The following is a 23,186-nucleotide window of genomic DNA, read 5'->3' on the forward strand; positions in this document are numbered from 1 at the left end:
ACTGGCATGTCTTTCCTTTGAGGTCCTCCAACTTCTCAACTCCCATTGTGTTTCCCCTTCCCACCTACTTCCCAGCACTTGGTGTCCTCGTTCTGCATGGGGTCTCCCACTTCACCATATACCTGATGGAAATGTCCCAAACACAGATCCGCATTGAATACACAGAATATACATCATGTTTTGCCTCCTGTCTTTCTAGGGCCCACTCAGGCAAAGGCCTTGCTGATTTGGTCTACATATATACATTTATGCTGAGATGTCCATAGGTGATGATGCTTAATATTCTAACCATTCTGAGAATCCTGATTATGGGCTTCAACTAAAAATCTAACAAAAGGGTCAATGGATTCATTTAAAAGAGCACCAGGAATGTGGTTTTCAGACATGAAAATGACACACAAGATAGTTTAGGATAAGGGACTGAATTGGGTCTCCTCATTTCCTACCACCGAGTCCAGCTTTGATAATGTCTTCTGATAGACTAGTGAACCATTCCAGGTTAGTAGAATCAATAACAACTTAGAATAAAAGGGCAATTCCAGGAGAACACAAACTAGACACTCTACTTTTTATATTGAAAGCTTACATGAGGTAAGTAGTATGAATTCAATTCCTTGGACCTCAAATATGCTCAGTATCTTCAAATATATAGGAAGATCCAAATTTGTAAATTGAGAAGAGAAACTGTAATTTGTTAAACATGGCACTATTGTATGATCTAAAAAAATAACCTCATGGTGGAACTGTTCAGTAATTGTATTGATGGGGAATCTAGAGGTTATCCTTTCCATCCTTTTACACATAACCCACACATAACTAAACATGGCACATAAGCCCTTATGATCAGATTCCTGCCCACCTGGCTGGTCTCCTCTCCCCTCATGTGCTCTTGTACTTTTATACCTATTTGCTGTTTCTCAAACATGCTGCTCTTTGAGTTCTGTGCCCTTTGATCATGCTGTTCCTCTGGCCTCAAAAGCCTGCCTGGCCGGTTCATCTGGGTTTTACTCCTCCAAATATGGCAACCTTCAGCTTTGGAAGTCTCCTGAGAGCCATTTCTGAATGCTGCTGACAGATTTATGAGCAACTAACTTCTCTTGTGTTCTTTATGCAATTTGTTTATACTTCCTCCAAAGCAATGATCATAACATGCTATATATTTGTATGTCTCTTGACCTGATAGTAGAGGCGAGGGCCATGGTATTGTTGCAAGACCTATGCCTACCACAGTGCCTGGGACACAGAAGGCACTCAATATATTTGCCAAATGCATTAATCCAAGCATCTTGTTTATCCTTTTTTGATGGAGGGTCCTCTTGCCTTAGAAGATTACTTTAACCTAAAGCAACCTACTAAGGCATAGGCAGTTCTCTTTTACACAAAATGTTCTTTTTCTACGAAGTTGAAAATTGCGTACAGTGTTCTCTCCTTTCTCACCATTTTGTCTTTCAGAGTTTCTCATTAATAGGATGATACTGGCAAGCTTCCCTTTTTAAGAAATAGAAAGTTTAGAGATTAGCAACTTTCAGGGAACACAGAAGAATTATAGCTTTGTGGTTCTCAGCTGTGACTACACATTAAAATTACCTGGGGGGTTTTGAAAGCATATTAATCTTTGGGTCCCACCCCAGAACAATTAGATCAAATGGCTTTGGGAGTGGGGCCCAGTACATTTCACTTCCTGATGAGCATGTACACTTGACAATATAACCCTTCTTGTTACTCAAACTGTGGACCCTGGACTAGCAGCATAGGCTTCAACTCTCAGGCTCCACCAGGGGCTTGCTGAATCAGAATCTACATTTTAAAAAGATCTCAATGATCTGCATACATATTACACTGTAAGAAGGACCGAATATATCTCTTAATCCCTTTTGAATCTCAAGTTTCCACACTGTCCATGTTTCTGGAACAGATCAAGTTTCTGGCAGGTAATGTGACAGGGGAGGTGGGAGAAATTGACCCCAGCCTCAAAGGCCATGTCAGCATCATGTTAAATTGCCTTAATTGTCCTACATGTTGATTCAGTGAGACCCAAATTTGAATTAGGACCATTTGGAGTTATTGCAACCATTTAGGAATCCACATGCAAACCACATAAATGTATGGATGTATTTCACACATGTTTTACAAGTCTCTACAGGTACTCTTGAGGCTCAGAAAATATAAAGTAATTTAGTGGCATTACCAAATCCTTTGGATGTTTTGTATTTTAAAAATTGAATCTTGAAAGTTCACCTATTATAAGGTTGGAAGAATTACACTGGATTTTAAAACTTAGAATGTAAAGTTTGGCAACTACTAGAGTTAAAAATTTAAGGGCAACCTGTCGAAAAGGGGGTAGAAGTTTACTAGTTCCTGTGTAAACAGAAATAATATGTGCTTTTAATGCCCGACTGGCTCTTTATACAGTGCAGTAGATACTTTCTTATGCTTACTAGGTGGCCCACATTTTGTCAGACTTGTTGTGACAAAATGAAGTGAATTACTTGGGAACTTAATTCTTTCTCCTGGAATACAATGACGGTATTATAAAGTAAGTTAATTGAAAAGCATGATTTGATTTATCAAAACGTTTTTTACAAACACCTTTTAAAGGGCCTGTTTCCGTAGTGGCACAGTCCTGGAAATTCTTTTCAAGGCACAAAGAAGTAGGTCTTGTAGAAGACTTGTATTCCTGTTAGTTGCATGCATCCCACACCTGGGTCCTAGTCCCAGTCTGAAACTATCATTGCTACTTATCAAGAGATTCAAAGAATAGTTGCACATAAACACAATCATGGTCAAATGATGTTAGAGATCTGAGGATCAGCAGGACATGCATCTTGGACAACTAAAGACACTTTTTCTAAAAATATATCTGTTTAATTGCTAGGTAAAATATTTCCCAGTTCTCATTTTTTTCTTCAAAGAAGCATCATTCCCTATCAAGTATTTTGTAGTCTTTTCCCTTTTCACTGTCAAATTGCATAGCCTCTTGTATGTTTTCCAAATTCCCTTGGGAGTTTATTTCATGGTTTAACACAGGATGGCCCATTTTAAACAGTTCCCTTTGAAAGTGTTGAATGAGGACTGTTTTAAATGGGTCACTCTCAGGTTGGGACAAGAGTAGTTATTTAATTTAGTATCTTGGACATGAAGCTGGTGAGATTATTAGAGATGTCCAAACACTTCAGTAGAGATACTTGAAGCAGAATGTGAATATATAAATAGAATCAGAAATACCTAGTTCTACTCTAGATTTTATTTTAATTTTATACTATTTCTCTTACTTATTGTAGATATATAGGTATATATATGTATAATGAGAATTCATATATTTTTACTAAATTGATTCTATTTTCATAATTAAAGGGTTAAATTCATAAAATGCACAATTACATAATATGCCATAGATACACCTGCATTGAAACTTATGTATTGTTCAGCATTGATTAAATGCTGACATGACTGAACTAAAGTTGATCACTGTGAACTGCAGTGGAAGGTGATCACGTCATCTGTAGGAGGAAAAAAGAATGTATAATCCTCCAGTTCAATTACTTTTCAGTTTAACTCCCCTGCTACCACTCTAGCTAAAATCACAGACTTGAGCTAAAATGATTATGGAATTTTGGTGCTCCTGACAGTATCTTGAAATGGAGTTCGGTTTTGTTGTAATTCCTTCTGGTTAGAGAACTTTATCCTAACTGTTTGTCTCCACAGAACCTATCATAATTTTTCTTAAATTTAATGAATTCATATTTTGAAATCAAATAAGCGTGATCTACTTTAATTCCTTTTACAGACCTAATGGATTTAATTCTTTTTATAAATTTATGCATTTAAGTAAGGTTCTCAAATAGACTGTTAAGCTATCTCACAGGCATAAGGAAACTGAGGACTGGACTTAATTCACTTTAATAGTTGTCATTAGCTTACACATTAAACTAAGACTAGTTCAAACTCTCCCTATGACTCTGTACGTTTTTAAGGCAATGACTACCTCCCCTTTTTCTTTAAGGGCAGGATGCCTAAATTTTCTTTTCTTATATTTAGGGAAAAAGAACCACATTTCTCTGTTTCAAATTAAGTTACTCTAGGACAGTGGTTCTCAAACTTGGGCTTGCAACAGGATCTCCTGGAGGTCTTATTAAAAGACATACCTGGGTCCAACAGCAGGGCTTCAAAGGGAATGGAGTAGGGCCTAAGAATGTACCTTTTTACCAAGTCCCAGGTAAGGCTAATGCTGCCCATCTGTGAGCTGCATTTCGAGGAGGTCCGCAGCTCAAGAATGAACTTGACCTTCCTAGACACGCTGAGGTACATGACACCGGAACTCAGTTTTCTTTGTCATTGTGATCTATTTCCTCTCCTTTTGCTCCATGCGCATGATGATAATTCTGACCTTGGGCCTTCCCAGTGTATTTCAGTCATGCGTTAATGTTATGGCAGAGCTCTCTCTCCAGATATGAAACCCACGGTGCCCCAGAAAAGAATGGTAAACTGCAAATTTAGTCATGTCTCCTCTGATCACCAAGCTTCCATCTGTTTCACCGACTAGCAAATGAAGTTCAAATGCCTTGCTTCACATTCAAGGGTTGCTATGAACTGGCCCCAACCTAACAGTCATTCACCTTTTTCCATTTGGCTGATGCTCAGTGAGATGTGACTGTTTGCCAGGAATTGTCTGCGATACCCTCACTCTCTTTGTGTCACTTCTTCCCTTCACCCATTTTAGGCTGCAATGAAATTGAAAATGTTTATTTGCTTGGTTTTGCGTTTCTATCACATGTGCCTTTGCTTTACATTGTTGACACCACAGCTTTTTGTAAATGTGGGAAATAATGACTATAATAGGACTACATGACAGTGTTTGGGCAGAGTGTTGGGCGTAGGGTGTGCTCTTGATCAATGCTTATTTTCTGTTTTTTCTTCTCTTTTTCTTCATGTTCCGAGTTTTTACCTATAGTGTCATGGTAAAGTCATCTTCTAGCTACTGCTTTAGCTTGATTTATTTATGCATCACTTCCTTAGCAGGTGGCTTATCAATTTCTGTATTTTTTACAAGGGTAGCATTCTGACTTGAAGTTAGTAGATGCTTAAGAAAAAGGTTGACTTTTACTATTATTATATCCAATACTTAAAAGTACACGTATGTTTTACAAAGATCTATTCAAAGTGTGAAAAATATTTATTGCTGCATTTTTAGGTGATTGCCAAAGAGCAATTTGGATTTAAGTTAGAATTTAAGTATCACTGGATTTTTGGCTCAAAAGTTAGCTTTTTACCTAGCCCTTTCCTGAGAAAAATATTAATCATGTCCTGGTTATTGGAATGACAAGAAATGGAGAGCGTGAGAGAGAGGGAAAGAGAGATAAGAGATGGAGCTGAAAGTGTGCTCAATGGACTGGAGAGAATCGTACGTGACAGGTGCTCCACCTGGCTTCATTCTGCAGTTGACTAAATCATGGAAGCTGGTGTAAGTGGTTATTTGTCAAAATGGTTACCCAAGGAAAACGGTGAAGGTCATAGTTCTGAGCACCATGTTGTCAGTATCAGTGCTTCCTTTATCCAGAAGCAGTGAAGCATGATGGGAAGGACCCAAACAGCGCCAGGAGAGGATGATCTAGTCCCGTCTCTGGTAGCTATATAAACGGGGGCAATCCTGAACATCTTTGCGAATTGACTTTATTGAGCTGTAAAATGAAGGATTTTGCCTAGTGATACATGTAATTTCCAGCTCAAATCTCCAATTCTACGATTGTTCCTGCAAGACTAACACTGCAAATAGGTAGAATCCCCATTTTCTCTGACTGTGTCCGTTTGGGAGAAGGCCTGTGCAAATCTCTAATCACTGCCCATTCCACATTTATAGAAGTTATCCAGTTAGAGCATGGTGCTCAGTCAGCAACATTTTTGCCCCTCACAAGACATTTGGCATATCTGGAGATTTTTTCGGTTCTCACAACCTAAGAGTTTGAAGTGCTACTGGCATCTAGTGGATAGAGGTCAAGGCTGCTGCTAACATTGTGTAATGCAAAGGACATCACCCCCTCCCCAACAAAGGATTATTCAGCCTGAAATGTCAATAGTGCCAAGGTTAAAAATCCCAGATCTGGATAGTAAGCTAGATAATAACTTCTCTGTAAGAAGTTATTTCCTTGGCATCTACAATAGTTCTGGGCACAGAGCAAAAGCTCAATATATGCTTATTAGAACCAAAAATTTTTTTATATTTTTAAAGTATCTGATATTCCTAGCTCATTAGTCATTCATTTGAGATAAGATTGTAAAGATCCCTCTAAAAATGGATCTACAACTCACAATGGACGACATGTGAACTGATTTATGACATTAAGGGTCCAGTCATTTATTAGAACCTACCCAGCCTTGTGTGGAGACAAGGAGTCAAGAAAAGGAACAAGAACCATGAAGTGCCATTCATTAGGGCCTTAATGATGCAGAATGTCAAAAGGAAATTTAGCCTGGGAGCTTTTTTCCACCACCTCTTACAGATATGCAAGCTATATTTAAGTCTTTAAAAAATTATCACTACCTTAAGTGATACAAAATAGTTATTTTGGAAATTTAATCACTAATCTATTGACACTAAGAATAAAATAAGAATCAGGTCCCTAAAAAGTCCAGAAAAACAACTTCAAACAGGATATACAGCTGATATCCTAACCGGGACAGGAATGGACAGGGTCCAAATTTCATAATTCTCTAAGACATAAATGTATATGACAATTTTCCAAAGCCCAAAGTGTTACCTGTAGTTATAGAATAGAATGTCATTGAATGTTATATCCTAAAAGAACATTAGAACACATTTGGTGCTAAGGCCCAGATAAGTTCAGTGACTTGCCAGGCTCTTTCTGTTACACTCTCGAAATCTCTAATGACTACAAAATGAGTGCCAATTTCATTACACAAAAATCTTTTTTTTTTCCTAACTGGATTCCTGGAGACAGAAATGGGAAAGAAAAAGTCTCCAAACTGTCTTCTGACCTCCTCTATATATTTTAAATACGTAATGCAAATTATTGCCAATTTACCAGATCTCATCAAAACATTCTCACCTGACATTTTTTATAATTGTTTTCCAAAAGTAAGTCATTAAAGTACTTCCTAACTACCTCTTGAACTCCTTAAATCTCTGAAAGAAGTTATGCTTTCAATTTTCAAAGCCATTTTAGTGCATGTATTTTTATCTTAATGTTTACACTTCAAAAGTATGTGGTAGGTTTAATCAAACACATAACTTTCATTACTGTAATATTACGTTATCTAAAAAAACCCAGATTTTATCATTTTGGGAGACCATAACCAGATACCTTGTCAGGGGAAGAAGAATTCTGTGTCATTCTCTTCACCCCTTATTTCCCTTCTCCACTAGACCAGACAATGCTGTGGCCTGATACCATCTAACGCACTTGAGTTGGAAACAATAGATGTTCTTAGTTCAGGATCTTCCTAAATGAAGGAGCTATATAAATGTAAATTATCAGTCAGGTAATTCATATGGCCTATATATCAGTCTCCCTGTTGTCTCAATCATTTCTGTATGCTCTCTTGGGATTGTCCTGACTCAGGGCTTTATTAATTTAAGGTTCCCAGGGTTGAAGTTTAAGAGAAGGGGCAAGTGAGAAAGGTAAAGATAAGATAAAAAATACTGTTTAACTATTATAAATGAGCATGCTTACACAAAGCACATGTGTATATGTAATAAATGTGTGTGTATACGTGTGTGTATACGCACACATATCAAACTGTTCCATTTGCTTCTATGGAGTCCCTGTTACATTAATTTAGGATATATGAACTTTCCTAGAGTTTCAATATCTTAAGGACTGTAATAATCAGATAATACTGAATATATATGCATTCACTTAACAACTACCAAGTGAGTGCCTACTATGACATCTCTAGATGCACGGGATAGAGAAGGGATTAGATAGCCAAGATTTCCACCTCTCCTAGAGTGAGAGGTAGTGGGAAGCAAATAATCAGCTAGTTAAATAAGCTAGATCATTCAGAGGGTAACAAAGCTCCTATTTGTTCATTTCTTATCACGTGTGCTGTGCAGTGTTAACTCACTTGATAAAGCATAGCAGTGGGATGAAGAGTGAGGAGGGGGCAGTGCTACTTTAGAGCAGTGCTTCAGAGAAGTGACACTTGACCTGACAACCATATGTGAAGGGTGTCCCCAGCATTGTGAAGGTCACTGGGTGGGAAGTGGGCTACAGAAAATCAGTATGACTGAAGTTCAGTTCAGAAAGAAACAAGGTCAGCAATCTCAGAAGGATCCTGAATATGAGGTTAAGAAATATGGTTTTTTTTTTTGCTTTTATCCTAGGTGCAATGGGGAGGCACTGAAGGGTGGCCAGTCTAATATATACTGAGAAGATCACACTGACTCTTGTGTGAGAATGTCTTATAGAGGGACAAGATTTAGGAGAAGAGACAAGTTAGGATACCATTGCTATAATCCAAATAGTAAGTCACCACTTGGGACTATGGTGGGAACATTGGAGAAGGAAATGATGTGGATAGATTCTCAATGTATTTTGGAAGCAATTCAGTCAAGACTTGCTCATAAACTGAATGATTGGAGGGAGGGGCAAAGATGAACAAGGATGAATCCCAGGCTTTCAGGTTGAGCATCTGAGGTGGGTAGTGATTCAATTCACCTGATACACACTTTAAAATCTTCTTTACTCCAAGAACATCTTCCCCACTTCTTCCTGTCAATAATCAATCATTTCTTGAGATGCTGTTCAAATGCTACCTCTACTAGGTAGCTTTCCATGATTCCTCATGACATTTTATAACTCTATTATAGTAAGTACCATGCTTTGAAATGTTGCATGATTTTATGAATATATATGCTATTTGTTTTGCTAGGCATGTGAGGGCAGGAATTCTTTCCATATAATTTTTGCATTCTCACCATCAACATGCATGGTGTCTCACATGTAGTTTCTGGAACCTAAGCTCCGGTTTCTTCAGGACAGTCCCAGTTTCAGGCCTAGTCATTATTAGTTACCTGCTTCACTCTCAAAACTGTGGGTTTGAATGACAAATTATATGGTAATCTTCCATGTAGATGTTCAACACTGCCTAATCTAAGATTCAAGTCCTGTGTATGTGAATTCAATACAAAGAGGAAAAATTGCAGTTCAATATTGGGATGTACCAGATTCCATGAAGTTCTAAGATAAGAATCTTCCAATGCAGAATCCAGCCAAGAAGTAAAGACGCAGTACTGCAGAACTCTGAGCTCTGTTTACAAATAGGAAGTGGAATGCAGAAGGATGGGTGGCAGATATTTGAAGAACTTTGTGCCTCAAACTTCTTCCTATCATAGTTAATATGCATTTCTTTTTTGTAATTCTGCAGTTTTCTACTGACATATGAAGTTGCAAAAGATGAATGAAGGACAGCCTTCCAAGTTGTACAGTCCATGCTTGAGTTGTTCTCACCTCTATATTTTTATACTCTGCAGCAGTAGGGGGGGTTTGAAATGAAACTCCAATAACTGTTAACAGCATTACTGTCTTGAACACTTGTTCAAACATTCTCAAAGTGAAAGCCCCATAACCAGGTTTATTCCTTGACAGAACATTTGTGTTCTCTCCCGTGCACATGACCTGAATCATGTTCTCATCTCCTGTATTTTATGCCTGAGCAGCATCTTCTTCACCACTTGGACCAAGAACCCTTTGGGCAGGATTTTTTCTTCCCAGGCAGTGTGCAGCCCTGTATTAGTAGAGGTGCTTGTCCAATAAACTGTAATAAGGAGAATCTACTATTTTATGCATCATAAAGTTGTCATCAAGGTGCCTGAGGAAACCCTTCAGTGATCTGCAATTCAGAGTACATGCATTTGTCTCCCCATAGATACTTGATATTTTCTCAATAGTAATAAATTTTTCTCAACATTTTGATAGGCTGCCCAGGGAGATTTAATTTCTAATTTCTTCTTATCTGGTCTCTGCAGGAAGCTGTGTATTATAGTCATTTCTTTTCTGTTTACTTTGCTTGTGGTTTTTGGAATAATTTTCCATTTCTTCATTTCATATCATACAATCTCTACAGAATGATGTGGGAATGTGGAAGGCATCCTTGGGCTCCTCATCTTTCACACTGTGAGCTCTCTGCTGGCAGGAAGCACCCTCCAGACTTCACAGGTGGGGATGCCCCACCCATAGGGACAGCCCTGGCCACTGGGCCCAACTGTCTCTTCCCCTTAACACCAAAGCTTTCAATGGCAAGTTAGATGAGAATTTCAGATTAGCTCAAACTCTTCACTTAATAACTATGATTTTAAGCTTCAGAACTTATCTTTTTAATTTCAAAAAGCCAGAATTTTAAATTAGTACTCTTAGGAAAGCCTTACTTAGCCATTTACATTGGAAACATACAGTATAAAACTTTGGTTGTTTTATAAAACCTCACATGAGAAGGAAACTTCCAGCATTAGTATACAGCCAAGAGAAATAGGCCTTTATCACCTGTTTATAACTTATCGTATGTGACTGCCTTTCTTTTACTATTTCATTTAATCCTCACTGCAATTAAGAAGAAACACAACATCCTAATCATTGTCTCTAATCAAAAATGGGGAAAGGGCTGATGCACCAGTGCCAGGTCCTGCGGCCAGAAAGGGCCCACCTTTCAAATCACTGCTTGGTGATGGGAACTTCGGACCCAGAGACATCAGGTCTGGGATTATATGTCCTCAGACACCCCTAATTTCAACATTCTTTTCATTGTACCAGTGAAATACACCAGCATTTTAACTCAATCTTTTTGTTTACATCACCTTGTGCTCTGAGAAGTAGCTCCTTCTTACACCATATTGACAGGTGTGTTTCTCCATAGCTTATGCCACCTAGTACTGAGGGGCCATTTTACCGGGCAACGACTATCCCAAATAGGCAAAGATGATGTGTTCCTTTTCCATGGCTGTGGAGACTGGTTGTACTATGCAAAACAGCATGCTGGTCCATGGAACTACCCCAGGAGAGCCATCTCAGACCAGTTTCTGTTTGGGAGACCCTATGTAGGCAGCTGAATTAACTCTGATTACGAACCACTATGAAAAACCTCAGTCAGGGTTCAAACCCTACAGCTCCTCCTCTGAAATCATGAAGCAAGGCTGGTGCATGCAGAGTAACTTCCCAGCCAGCTTCTGGTCCCAGGAGGGGATCTTCCTAGCACTGCTCTCAGGGGCTGGGGCATTCCATAGGTTGGTGCAAGAAGGAGGCCACTGACAGGGGAACTTTGAAGTTCACACTCTGGCCCCATCTTCCTTCATGGACTGGCATTGCCATTCCCACCCGGGGGCATACCAGGGAGGGCTTGGGCTCATGGAGGGATCTGGGCACGCAGCTCTTTTGGAACTTGGCCTGTCAAGGTGCTGTGGTGACCCTGGCCACATTCCTTTATCATTACTGGAAAGGAATGAAGAAAACTCGGTTGAAGTTTATTCACAATTCACTATTTTTTTTCCTTTGGCTTTTTATCAATTCCCTGTCATACAGAATATTCAAATTTTTATGAAGACACAAACTGATACGAACACATCAGGAAAAGTACCAGGATTTTAATAAGGAGAAGGAAACACTTCTAATTTCAGATCTGCTATCTTTGGCAAGCTGCCCAGAACTTTTCCTCCTTTTAGTTATAAAATAATTTAAATACCTTTGCACTTTTAAAATTAAATTTTGTGTATTAATGATGGAGGGGCAAGTTGGCTGATAATGAATTTGTAGCAAATGGCAGGTAACCCAACTCCTGGTCATGAGGCAGAGCTGCAGAAATGAATCCTTGTCTGTTAGCATAGCCTGTTGCTGCCTGAGGAAGCAATACTGTCTTCTTTGCAAAAGAGTTAATAATTTAAGTTATGGGGTTTTCAGCAAATAACTAACATTTTTCATTAGCTGCAATGCTAATTTATTTAACATGATGACTGCAGGATGTATTTAAACTGTTAAATACTAGAAATATTAACCTTGTATCTCACTCAATCCTCACAACCACATGGTGGTATAAACATTATTGTTGCCACATCATTGTTTTTTCTTTTACAGTGAAGGGAACAGTGAGATGAAGTGATTTGTCAAAGTCACCCAGCAAGAATTCCAAACCCATCTCTTTTTCACTGGTCTTAGAATCTTTTTTCCTCTTCTCGCTCTCTCTGATTATTATTATTTCAGCAATGTAAAAATAAAATGAGTTAATTCGGTTAAAAAAAAAAAGGAGGCAGAATTGTGAATGTTGTCTGGACTGGCTCAGCCGTGAGCAGTGCAGTGAGTGATGTGCAAGGAGCACCCAAACACACCCCAAAGGGGCGAGCAGAAGACAAAAGACTCAATTAAGGCTTTCAGTGTGAAGTTCCCAGACTCCCAGCCCGACTCAACCAGAGTACGTCGGCCCGCCTGCTTTGCCACCTGCCAGCTGCACACCTGTGACCTGCCTCCATGTCCTCAGTCTCTTCTGCACAAGATAATGATTACACTACCCTTGTCCTGTGAGCTTGTGCGGGTGGAGGAATCGTGTAAAACACCTTGCTCAGTACCTGGCAACAGTAGGTGCCCAAAAAACTGTTGCCTTGGTAATTCTTAGAACGTCCCATGTAAAGTCATGAGAAGAGGAAGGGCAGACAGCATAAGGAAAGCTCAGACAACCAGCTATGGGGCTTCAGAGCAGGCAGTTATTACGACAGCTGACATGAAGCTGTCCACCTGGTGTTGCCAGGACTGCCTGTGCACACACCTGCCCAGTCCTCACCTCCACCGAGGAGAGAGGCAGGAAGGCGAAGTCTCTTGCCCACAGTCACATGCAGCCAGGGAGCGGCCCAGCAGGGTTCATGTCCAGGCTGCCTCACCCCAGAGCATTCACACTGCTTCTCCAGACTGCAGGGCCATCGGTTGGTTTCTGCAGGTGACTATCATACGCCCCCGACAACTTAAGGAGTTTATTAGCATTTTTGAGTTTGCTCTTACATGGTCTCATGTTTCTGTGTTTCCTATATGTAAGCTTCATCTTCCCAAGTGAAATCTTGGCTCCTGGATTCTAACTTCCACACGTAACACCAACAGACAGGAGGCACAATCCAAACATGCAACGAGTGGGGTAAAATGCTCCAGCAAAGCACAGTTCCAGAAAATGCAGTGTCTGCTGCTTGCTGGGAAATATGGGCTCACCTGTGCTGGTACAGTTAGAAATGAGTGCTTTGGGGAAAGCAGTACATCCACATCAATAGGCAAATACTCCAGGGAAGAGTACTGATGACCAAAGTTCCCAATGTATATCTTCCCAGTGGGGGATGGCCATGGCAGGTCCCTGACCATCTCAGGGAGAGATAAGAGGCCCAGACACACCAGGACAATCGAAACATGAATGTGTAACTATATATTTATATAGAAAGAGAGACAGAGAGATACATAAGGCTGCAAATAGCATGCTTTTATTCCTTCTGAGTAGTAGTTACACAGTTAAGTCTGACTATTCTCTTACTGTTAATTGTTCAAGCACTGTAAAATATGCACACCTCACAATAGAAAGAAAATGCTTTAAAATGCTCAGTTTCATTTGTCTTTTGATAGTCTTAATGATTGTGGTAATAACTTTATGAATTTGCCACCTTAAGAACAAAAGAAGGACTTATTTTTCATCCAGAGCATTTTCCAGTTTTACAGCAGAAAAGGTATGGTCCTGTCTCAATCTGGTAAACCATTATTTATGTCTGCTGGTTAGTACAGGATGTGATTAAATAGGCAGTGCATATAAAATATGAAAAGTTTTCATAGTGTAGTATGTTTTCAGGGTTGAATAATTTTTTATTAAAGACAACCAAAATTTTGATTAAAAAACCCCAAACTCCTTACCGTTAAATAGTACTACTTTTCAAGTGTAACAAATTTTAAGAAAGTTTATTGCCTATTGAAAATAGGACTGCTATCCTGGACTACAAGAAAGGAGCTTAATCCTCCCTTTGTCAAATAGTGCTTAGAGTTCCCTGGGAAATTTGTACATTCCTTTAAATTCAGACAAATTCAACTATTAATTTTGTTATTCTATACTTGTCCAAATGCCAAATATATTTATTAGGTAAAGGGAAAAATGATCTGTTCTCTGGATGATTATGGCATTTGTGGTATTTTAACTAATCTGAAAGACTAAAGTCAAATCCAATATTTTAATGACAGCACCCAATGGTCAAAGACTGTAGCACTTCATACCTTTCCTCTGATGGACTGCGTGTTGCTTCTGGCAGAGAAAAGTATCTAAATGGTTAATACGAAAAGACAAATGTGATGTTCCTGTAGGTAATGCTTGTCCACATAAGAGAACTCAGAACTTTCAAACTGGAAAAAACTGAAGTGGAAAAAAACCAAAACCTGCTCTTAAAATGTTCCCGTATGCTCTAGATAAGAATAGTTAATGAATAATGAAGGAAGTGGTGTCTTGAAATGAGACTGATTCATTGTTCTTCTGCAAAGCATTTTAGACTAATTCTCCTATGACTCCATGACTAAATGGGTTTATAATGTAATACTTTGATGTTAATAATCTACTTGCACAAATCAAGCAAATGGCAAGTCAAAGACTGAATCATTTAAAAAAAAACCCTAAAAAACAAAAATACACTGGTCATAGGGGCTGATCTTTAAGGCATTAAATCTGCACATTGCTCCTTCTGCCCCCAAGATATTGGTGCATGAGGCAAAAATGTGTTCCTTTAGCAGTCTTATAATTTTACTGATAATTCTTCTTCATAATAGTAGCTCTACTTGGGAAATAAGAATATTCATCTAAAAAAGCAAGAACTATACATGGTAATTAATTCTCAAATATATAAATTTAGTAGTGGAACAGGTTGGAATAATTGGTGGTAAACTCATTAAGCTTTAAGACTACAAATACTACATGTAAATTTAGGGCTCAAATTCTTTTAGCTATATTATACAGCAAGCTGAATGCGTTTAGATACCATGACACATGACATTATACTTTTTTAAAAAAGCTGAAGAATATTTATACTATGTTAGAAGACTAGACAACTACTTAGAAGTATCTGCATAAAATGCCTTAATCATCCTATTCTCTGCCTTGGGCAAATATGAAGGGTTCCATTGGGGACAAATGAGTTTGTTCATTGGATGAGAAACAGTTACCAAGGCCGTACTAAGTTTACTACTTAAGAGTATTGCTATCAATACTTTCCACATGAAGGTCTCCACAATGAAACCAAGCAAGCTCTCAGGGTGTTTAGGTCCTCTTCTCTGTAAAGAACTTACCAGGCAGAGTGAAAGAGAACAAGAAATCTTTTGCATGGGGAAGGGTGTGTCCTCAGCCTTGATGCCGAATGGCAAGGGAAGGAAAGAGCAAGACCACGTGTGAAGTCCTCAGCTCTGGGCCATGACTTACAGTCTGGATTTGATCCAAGAAGCATCATCATTATTATTCAGGGTAAGGAAGTGAAGATAGAACATTCTTTGGAACCTCAATGAGAAGGAGAAGCTGATCATGTGTGTGGAGCTGGGGGAGGGAGGGGATGGGGCCCCAGATAGGCGGCCTTCACGGACGCCGTTTCTATGAACAGTCTTCTGCTTTGACTTGCTGTTTATTCTTCCCACTCCCACATCTTATTTCTGCTGCATTTCCCCAACTGCCTCTCAAGATTTTAGGAAACCTTATATTAACAATTTGGAGGATGCCGCTAGTGATGCCCTCTGAAATAGACTTATGGGCCTACTTAGAAGCTTTATGTCGGAGGACAGTTATGAGTACCTAAGTGCATGTATCTTCCCTCTCTTTGTTTGCTAAGGGCTGTTCAAATAACGGATACCCAGACAGAAATAAAGATGACTTGAAGAGCGCCACCATGATGGCCTCCCCAGATGTCTGCCTCTAGGACATGAAGTGACTCACGCAGGAACAAGACGGAGAGTTGCGAAATACATACCAATACAGCAAGGGACCCCTGGCAGAGGTGATCAATGGGTCAACCATTAAATAGGTCAGTGCTCAGTGATGCTACTGGGGGCCTATTTTGGAACATCCAGTAGGGCAGGGAATTATTTGAAATATTTAGAAATTAATCGGCAACCTCAAGTTCTGTCTAGAGCTCTGCCTCCCTTTGTGGCTGTCATTCCTTAAGATCACAAACTAAAAAAAAAAAAAGAACTTAATTTGATTTAAAAGTTGAAAAATATGACCTTTGTGGAAAGGTTAAGGGAATTGGGTTGGGTGGGCCAGGTAAAACACAACTGCAGGCTGACTAAATAAATGTCAAATACTTGAAATCAACTGTTCTCCAGGCATCCAGACATCTGAAGCAGACAAAGCAGACTGAAACTGCAGTAAGAGATTTTATTTTAACTTTAATAAGGAACTTCCTGGAAGGAACCTAAATCTCTTACTGCAATTTAACTTCATGTTACAAGGTTAATTAAACACAAACAGGCTACCAAGGAAAGTTGTGGAATCTTGGCTCTTAGATAGAAAACCACGTATCTTCAATGTTTAGGTTTACTGCTGCCTGGAATTAAGAGACGGACTGAATAACTCTCAGAGTTTGCTTACAGTATATTATATAACCGGCTTTATAGCTTTTCAACTTCTGTGCACGGTCCAATCCCTAGGAGCTTGAAGGCTGAAGTGAAGTATAACAAACGCTAAATACAAAGCCAATTCTGAGTTTTCTTGCTTGGCATAAGCAAGGAAAAGCGTTATTTTTAAATTGGCTCCCTTCCTGAACACTATTAAGGAGAACTCTAGTTTGGGGTATTTTATTATAGCACTAAAAGATAGTCCCAAATCATTAACATAGAGTCCATTGAACTACTTAATCAACAGTGCATTCAAAGTACTCTGTTTTGAGCAAAGAAAGGGCCTAAGTCGAGCTTAAAAACTAACCACAAACAATGCTTATTTTTGGCCTTATTATTAGGAATTTGACATTAAAAAAGAAAAAAACAACAAAAAGAAAACCCCAAACCACACTCTTATATTATATATGGTCAAAAATAAGAACAAAAATCCAGCCCATTTTTTCACAGTATTAAAGTGGTTTAAATACACTGCTCTCATGTGCTGTAATATTCAAAAAGGGATAATTTGTGAAAAAACAGGCTGTAATTGCTAAACATTTGATGAATTGTGGCATAATGCTAAATAATTATTCTTCATCTTTTTTCTTCTGTCAAATTGGGCAAAATCATTTCTTTTTATTGCTTTACCCCCTATTTTTTAAAGAAAGAAATGAACCACTATGACATCCATTCCATTTTAAACTAATGTTTCTATTATTTCATACATAAATGGGGCTGACATCATCAGCTCCTTCATGTCCTGAGAGATATTTAGCTCTGGTCCACTGTTACATACTTTATGCATTACATGAAATAAAATATCTCAAGATTTTGAAAATATTTATTTTACCAACAGCAATCAAATTGTCTGTAATCACATTTTCTGTTTAGCTTTGAAAGCTGCATTATTCAATATGCCAGTGGTCCTTCCCATAAAGGCAACATATTAGAAATTCACGCTGCTTTAATACGTGTGACTTCCTTGATGTACAGCGCCCCCTATAGGCCCAGAGGGACACTCCTGCTTCAGTTATCTGTGTCCTGAACAGCACCAAGTGAAGTGATGGTTGTCAAATAGTTGTACAGTGTGGCCTTTGAATGCAGAGTGTGTCATGACTGAATGCTAAAAATGACAATAAATCTGAGTATATACATTATGCTTGCTTTTGTTGTCTGGAAAAAAATAAGGCATTTGGGAAATAAACCCCCTAATTTCATTGCCTTTTAACATCTTTTTCCATTTTAAACTCCAGAACTGGAAATTTGAAGCATTCAAAGAAATTGAAATCTCCTTTGTTGCCTTTTTCATTGTAAATTTCCTATAATATGTCATTAGGAACCACACTCTACAAAAAGCCCAGGTTCTAAATGAATCCTTTCTGCGAGGCCATTCTAAAACTTTGCACGGTTTTTCTTTGTATGAAAGAGCTTCTGTTGGCTGCACAAAGAACAAGCGATAGCCACATATAGGCCAGGCAGCAGAGGCTTGGATGACTTTATACAAGGTTGCATTTTCCCTTCCACCAATCCATGATTAAACCCAGGAGTGAATGTGCCAGAGTGGAGAGAAAGAGGAGAGGCTCTTGATTTCAGTTTGTAGGAATCAAAGGATTTTTCTTAAACCATGAATACTTAATACGGACATTTTCTTCTTCCTTTCTCCCCAAATAGTTCTGTAGTTTCTTTCCAACAATATGAAAACACCAAACACCGACTGTTCCCACAAAGCAACATCACTTTCTTCTTGATGGCAGAATAACATTTTCCACTCAAAAGAAATAAATGTGCTTTTCAATAGATTCAAATGTCTGAATAATCAATTAGGCTTTGAATAGCATTGGGGTTGTAGCGGGGTGGGGCAGACATAACACTGAGAACGCAGAAGTGATGGTAGGAAAAATGACAAAGTAACTAAAGTCACACGTTGAGTGAGTCCTGACTTTGGGTCACCGTTGCGTGGTCGATAAAGTGTGAATCATAGGAAAATGTGAGCCCTGGAAAGGATCTCCGAGATCAGCTAGTTCTGTGGTTTTCCATCTTCTTGGCGGGCAGAATCCTTTGCTCAAGGGAACTTTTGCAAGAAATGTGAACAAGTGAGGCAAGGGACAGTAACGCTGCTCGGCTCATTCCGGGCTTCCTCAGGCACCAGTGAACTCACTTTGGACCCCTGATGTAGCCCAACCCTGCAGGGTGTAGACAGGGTTCAGTGAATTACCCGTGTGACAAGCTCACCCAAGGCAGGACCTGACTTTCCAGATTCTCATTCCACTGCTCGTCTAACCAGATTCCTCTGAGAAATGCAGGCTCATCAGTTACCCACTATCAAAAAAATAACTTTAAGGAAGTCCTGAGAAAAATAGAACTTCGACATACTGGGTCACGAATGGCTGTTTAACTTGGATCTAAAGAATCAGAACTAATTGGCACTTTTTGGACAGTATATACTAATAGAAATTCTACCTTGTTTTATAGCTTGGTCATGGAAAATAGGGACTTTAAGAAAATGGAATCTTTTGAAATGCCAGAAATCTAACTTCTTGCAGGAGTCCCAACACATAAAATCGTACAGGCAAGAATATACAAAAAGGAAGTGGTGGGAAATTTGGAAGGAAAGAAACTTCACCCTATGTATGCTTCTGGAAAATTTCAAGAGGCAATCTAGATATTTTACCCTGGTGACCTTTTTATTCAGAAGGCGATTCCCACTGAATTAATCTAACACCTACAGTGAGACAGGTGCTACTTTATAGATATTTGCTACTTTAATGCTAACAACATTATGGGATGAAATATCTTATTATACCCATTTTATACATAAGGAAAAGGAGGCACAGAAAGGTTATATAAATTGCTCAAAGCCCCACATAGGTAAGTGGTAGAGGCAAGAGTGGACTTGAAGCAGTCTGGCTTAAAGATGTTTTTCCATCACAATGGCATATAAGGACACTCAATAAAAGGTGAAGACGTCTTTGATGAACAGCAGCAGGCTTATTGTAGTCTTTTTTGTTTGTTTGACAGATGTGAAGAAGATTAAGGATTGAAGTATAAAGAACTATTTGGGATAATCTCTCTTATGCATTTCAAATTCTCCAAAAGAGTCATGCAAGCTTGCTTTTCCCATTTTTTAAAATTTACTCTTAAATAATGCTTCCTACATATCACCCACTGGTCTAGGAAATTCTTAAATATTCATAAGGACTATGATTATCCTTGCTTTTCAGATAAGGAAGTTGAGGTATTTATTGTCTGAGCCCTTGGGCAAGTCACTTACCCACTCTCAACCTCCTCCTTCCAGTTGTAAAACTGGGATGATACTCAATTGGATTTTGATTTCTAATGCTGGACTAAATTTTCTATGTCTAATTTATTAGAAGATGCTTAAAATCACTAAAAATGTATCACCTATGCTTGTCAGTGGGGATGAGAAACAGAATTAGATACAAGAAAATGTATTTTAAAAACAAAATCTCAGAAAAGATTGTATAATTTTTATAGAATAGTGACATACATAACATATAATACAGATATATGCAACATTGTAATAACCTCTAAAATATATATAATACCTACATGATGACTGAAATATTTCACCTCTTTTATCCATTCAAAATGTAAAATCTCACATGTGATAATCACTAACCCAAGGACAAGAGCCCCATACGAACAGCAAAAATTTCACCTTAGTTTCTGGAAAGTCCCACGGGTGATAGCTGGTCCTATACATGAATCTGCCCAGGGGGGTTTATACTCATAGGATATTCCAATTCACACCAAGTTTATTCTTTTGAATCTACAAGGGTTAGCTTTTATTAGTCATTCCCATGTTGTAGATGACCTTGAAAGAAGAACTCAGAAAGAGCACTGTAATTTCTAGGTGGGCAGGTTTTCCATCTTGATTTCTATGGCCATTCTTTCTTTGTCTCTATAAGCACGGATGACCTGAATTGTGCACTATTAATAAATGTATTTCAACAACTGGCACACCAATCAATAGTTTGGTTTTTAAATATCACATTAGGCATGAACAAAATGCCTAGGAAAGAGTTACAGACGGTTTTACAAAGAAGTGTGGCCATGTCTTAACAATGGTCACACTATAGTCCTACAGTTCCTTTTGAAGAAAGTAATCCTTTAGTGCCTTTTAAAGGTAAAACCTGGCAATAGGAAGGCTTGTTCATTTTTAGATCCATATTTGTTTGGGAATGATGTGAAAACTGCTCAGAAGCCCATCTTTCTGTTCTCACTGTCACCCTTGGGCTAGGTTGTGACAATAGGCCCCTCAGACTTTCCACACTCCAGTTTCCTATGACTGCTATCCATCCAGGGAGGTGCCAGAAGATTTTCCTACAACACTGCTTTTATAATGCTTTTGCCTTGAGTGAAAACGGCCAGTGGTTTCTTAGAATCCATCATATCAAGCCCATAGTCCTTTGATTGGTTTTTGAAACTTTCAGTCAAATCTACCAAATTAAAATATCCCACCTGCTTTTCAAATGCTCTCCAATATGCCTTTCCTTTCCCCTCTATTTGTCCAAAGCAAAACAGTCTTTCCAGCCCTGACTGCAGTCCTACCTTTTCCACTAAGTTTTATAAGCTATCTCTGCAATGTCTTCCAATTAGGAACTCCTCCTGGGTACATGGCCAGTGCAACTGAGGTTAGCCCTTCTCTTGGTCGCTCATTTGCTTTGTGTCTCACTCCAATTTTTGCACACATTCTTATGTTTTTTCTGTAGTTTATAAGCTCCTGAAGGACAGTGACCATGTCTTATCAATCATTTGAGCCTTTTTAAACATTTGGACTGCAGTAAGCATTAGTAAGCATTTAATATATACATGCTGATTATTGGCATTCTAGGCACTTAAGAGCTCAAAATAAGGATTTAAGAAGCTTCTTATTTCTCAAAGGAATTAGTAGACTCCAATAAAATTGCCACTTCCAACCTTATTAGATTTCTATTGTAACTTTATAGTATATCAAACTCTGGCTCCTGGAATCCAGCCAAAGATCCAATGGGATTCTTACAATAAATCTAATCTTCAAATTTACTTTCTCTAAGACCACACTGGCTTAAGAAAATGGGTTGCAAATAGATTACATGTGGCTTCTTTGAATATGAAGTAATTAAAATGTAATCAAGTAAAAATTAGTTCTTCCATCACACTAGCCACATTTAAAGTTCTCAACAGCCACTGACTACTGCTATTGGGTAGTACAGATAATAATAGAAAAGCCGTCACCTACTGGACAGTGCCGAGGCTTATCCAAAGCCGTCACCTACTGGACAGTGCCGAGGCCTATCCAAAGCCGTCACCTACTGGACAGTGCCGAGGCCTACCCAAAGCCTCACCAAGACTAAGCTCACTTGTTGGAGTAGCTTTTTACTTACAGCATAAAATGCTAGGACCAGTGCTGTCAGTAGGCAAAGTAAATGTCCAGCTCAGAATGTGGTTTGGGGGGTATCAAGGCTCCCTGCTCTATGAAAACCCTGCTAGACTCACCTTGCCAAGAACTAGAATGGCAAATTAGAGCTCCATTCCCTTAGTGTAGACAAACATGGCCCCTCTGCCTTATAAAAGTTCCAAGGGAAAATGCCATGTTGAAGGGAAATACCTAAGTCCAGTTTTTGACAGTGGGTTTTGTGGAAGAGCATAAAGTAATTGGGATGAGCAGAAGCTCCTGGTAGGGAAGGAGGAAAGTGGGGGAAGGGCTGAGAAAGTGGTTATGCTGCACGAATGTGACTAGGTCCAGTCCTGAACATGCCATTTGAGGTTGGAGTGACTCCCATGGATGGCAAATCTGGGAAAATCCTAGATGTGTATGTATTTAAGTTGTATAAGCATCTCTTAAAGAGTGAATGGTGTATTTAAAGGATTCTAGGAATGCTAAGAAAGCAAATTATATAAAGGAAAAGGGTTTTGAGACTTACACTATACAATTGAATATCTTATTAACCTTCCTAAGGCTCAACTCCACTCACACTATGAGGTAACACAGAAGACAAAACTGGCTTTTTCTGCACTGTATGTATGCCATCTTCCTTTCTTTCCTAGATAATGTGGGTGCTTATAACGTATGACCCAGATTCCTTATTGACTCATGAATTGCGTCTGAAGGCTTAGCCACGAAGAAGGCTTAACTTTTTAAGGTGACTGCTTTGAAGTACAGCATTAAGCAGATTTACAATTTTAGCATGTTTCTTTAAAAAATCCATTTTCTATTTCACGAAGTCATCATTGTTATTTTTAGCATAAATCTATTCAGGTTGAACATAATCTAAAAAACCGGGGCAACAGCATAGACTTTTCTGCCCCTGCTAGTGATGTGAATGAGTTCTCACCTCTTGGGCACCAAAGCTAGCTGCCAGTTCTCAAGAGACTCTGTACTTTATCATGGCATTAGGCTCTGGGATTCATTTCCCCAAAACTACTGTGGGGGTTTCTCTCAATTCTCTTTCCTCCGCCCTTTAAGTTCATGATTAACAGAAAACCCTGCTTGTGAAGTCACTCAAGTTAGAGATACATCCCCAAGTAATTAATAATGATAATATGAAATGCTTTCCTATCAGAAATAACATGTCAGCAAGTTAATCAGTTTGT

The 23,186-nt window shown here is 38.8% G+C and overlaps 1 protein-coding gene across 4 annotated transcripts in view; it reads right to left on the bottom strand.

Annotated features, from left to right (window-relative positions):
* Positions 1 to 23,186, bottom strand: part of TOX (thymocyte selection associated high mobility group box) — a 286,212-nt gene that overhangs the window by 95,536 nt on the left and 167,490 nt on the right. The gene's annotated exons all lie outside the window — the stretch shown is intronic.

Source organism: Manis javanica, chromosome 2 (genome assembly GCF_040802235.1).
Source record: "Manis javanica isolate MJ-LG chromosome 2, MJ_LKY, whole genome shotgun sequence".
In the NCBI taxonomy this organism is placed as follows: Eukaryota; Metazoa; Chordata; class Mammalia; order Pholidota; family Manidae; genus Manis; species Manis javanica.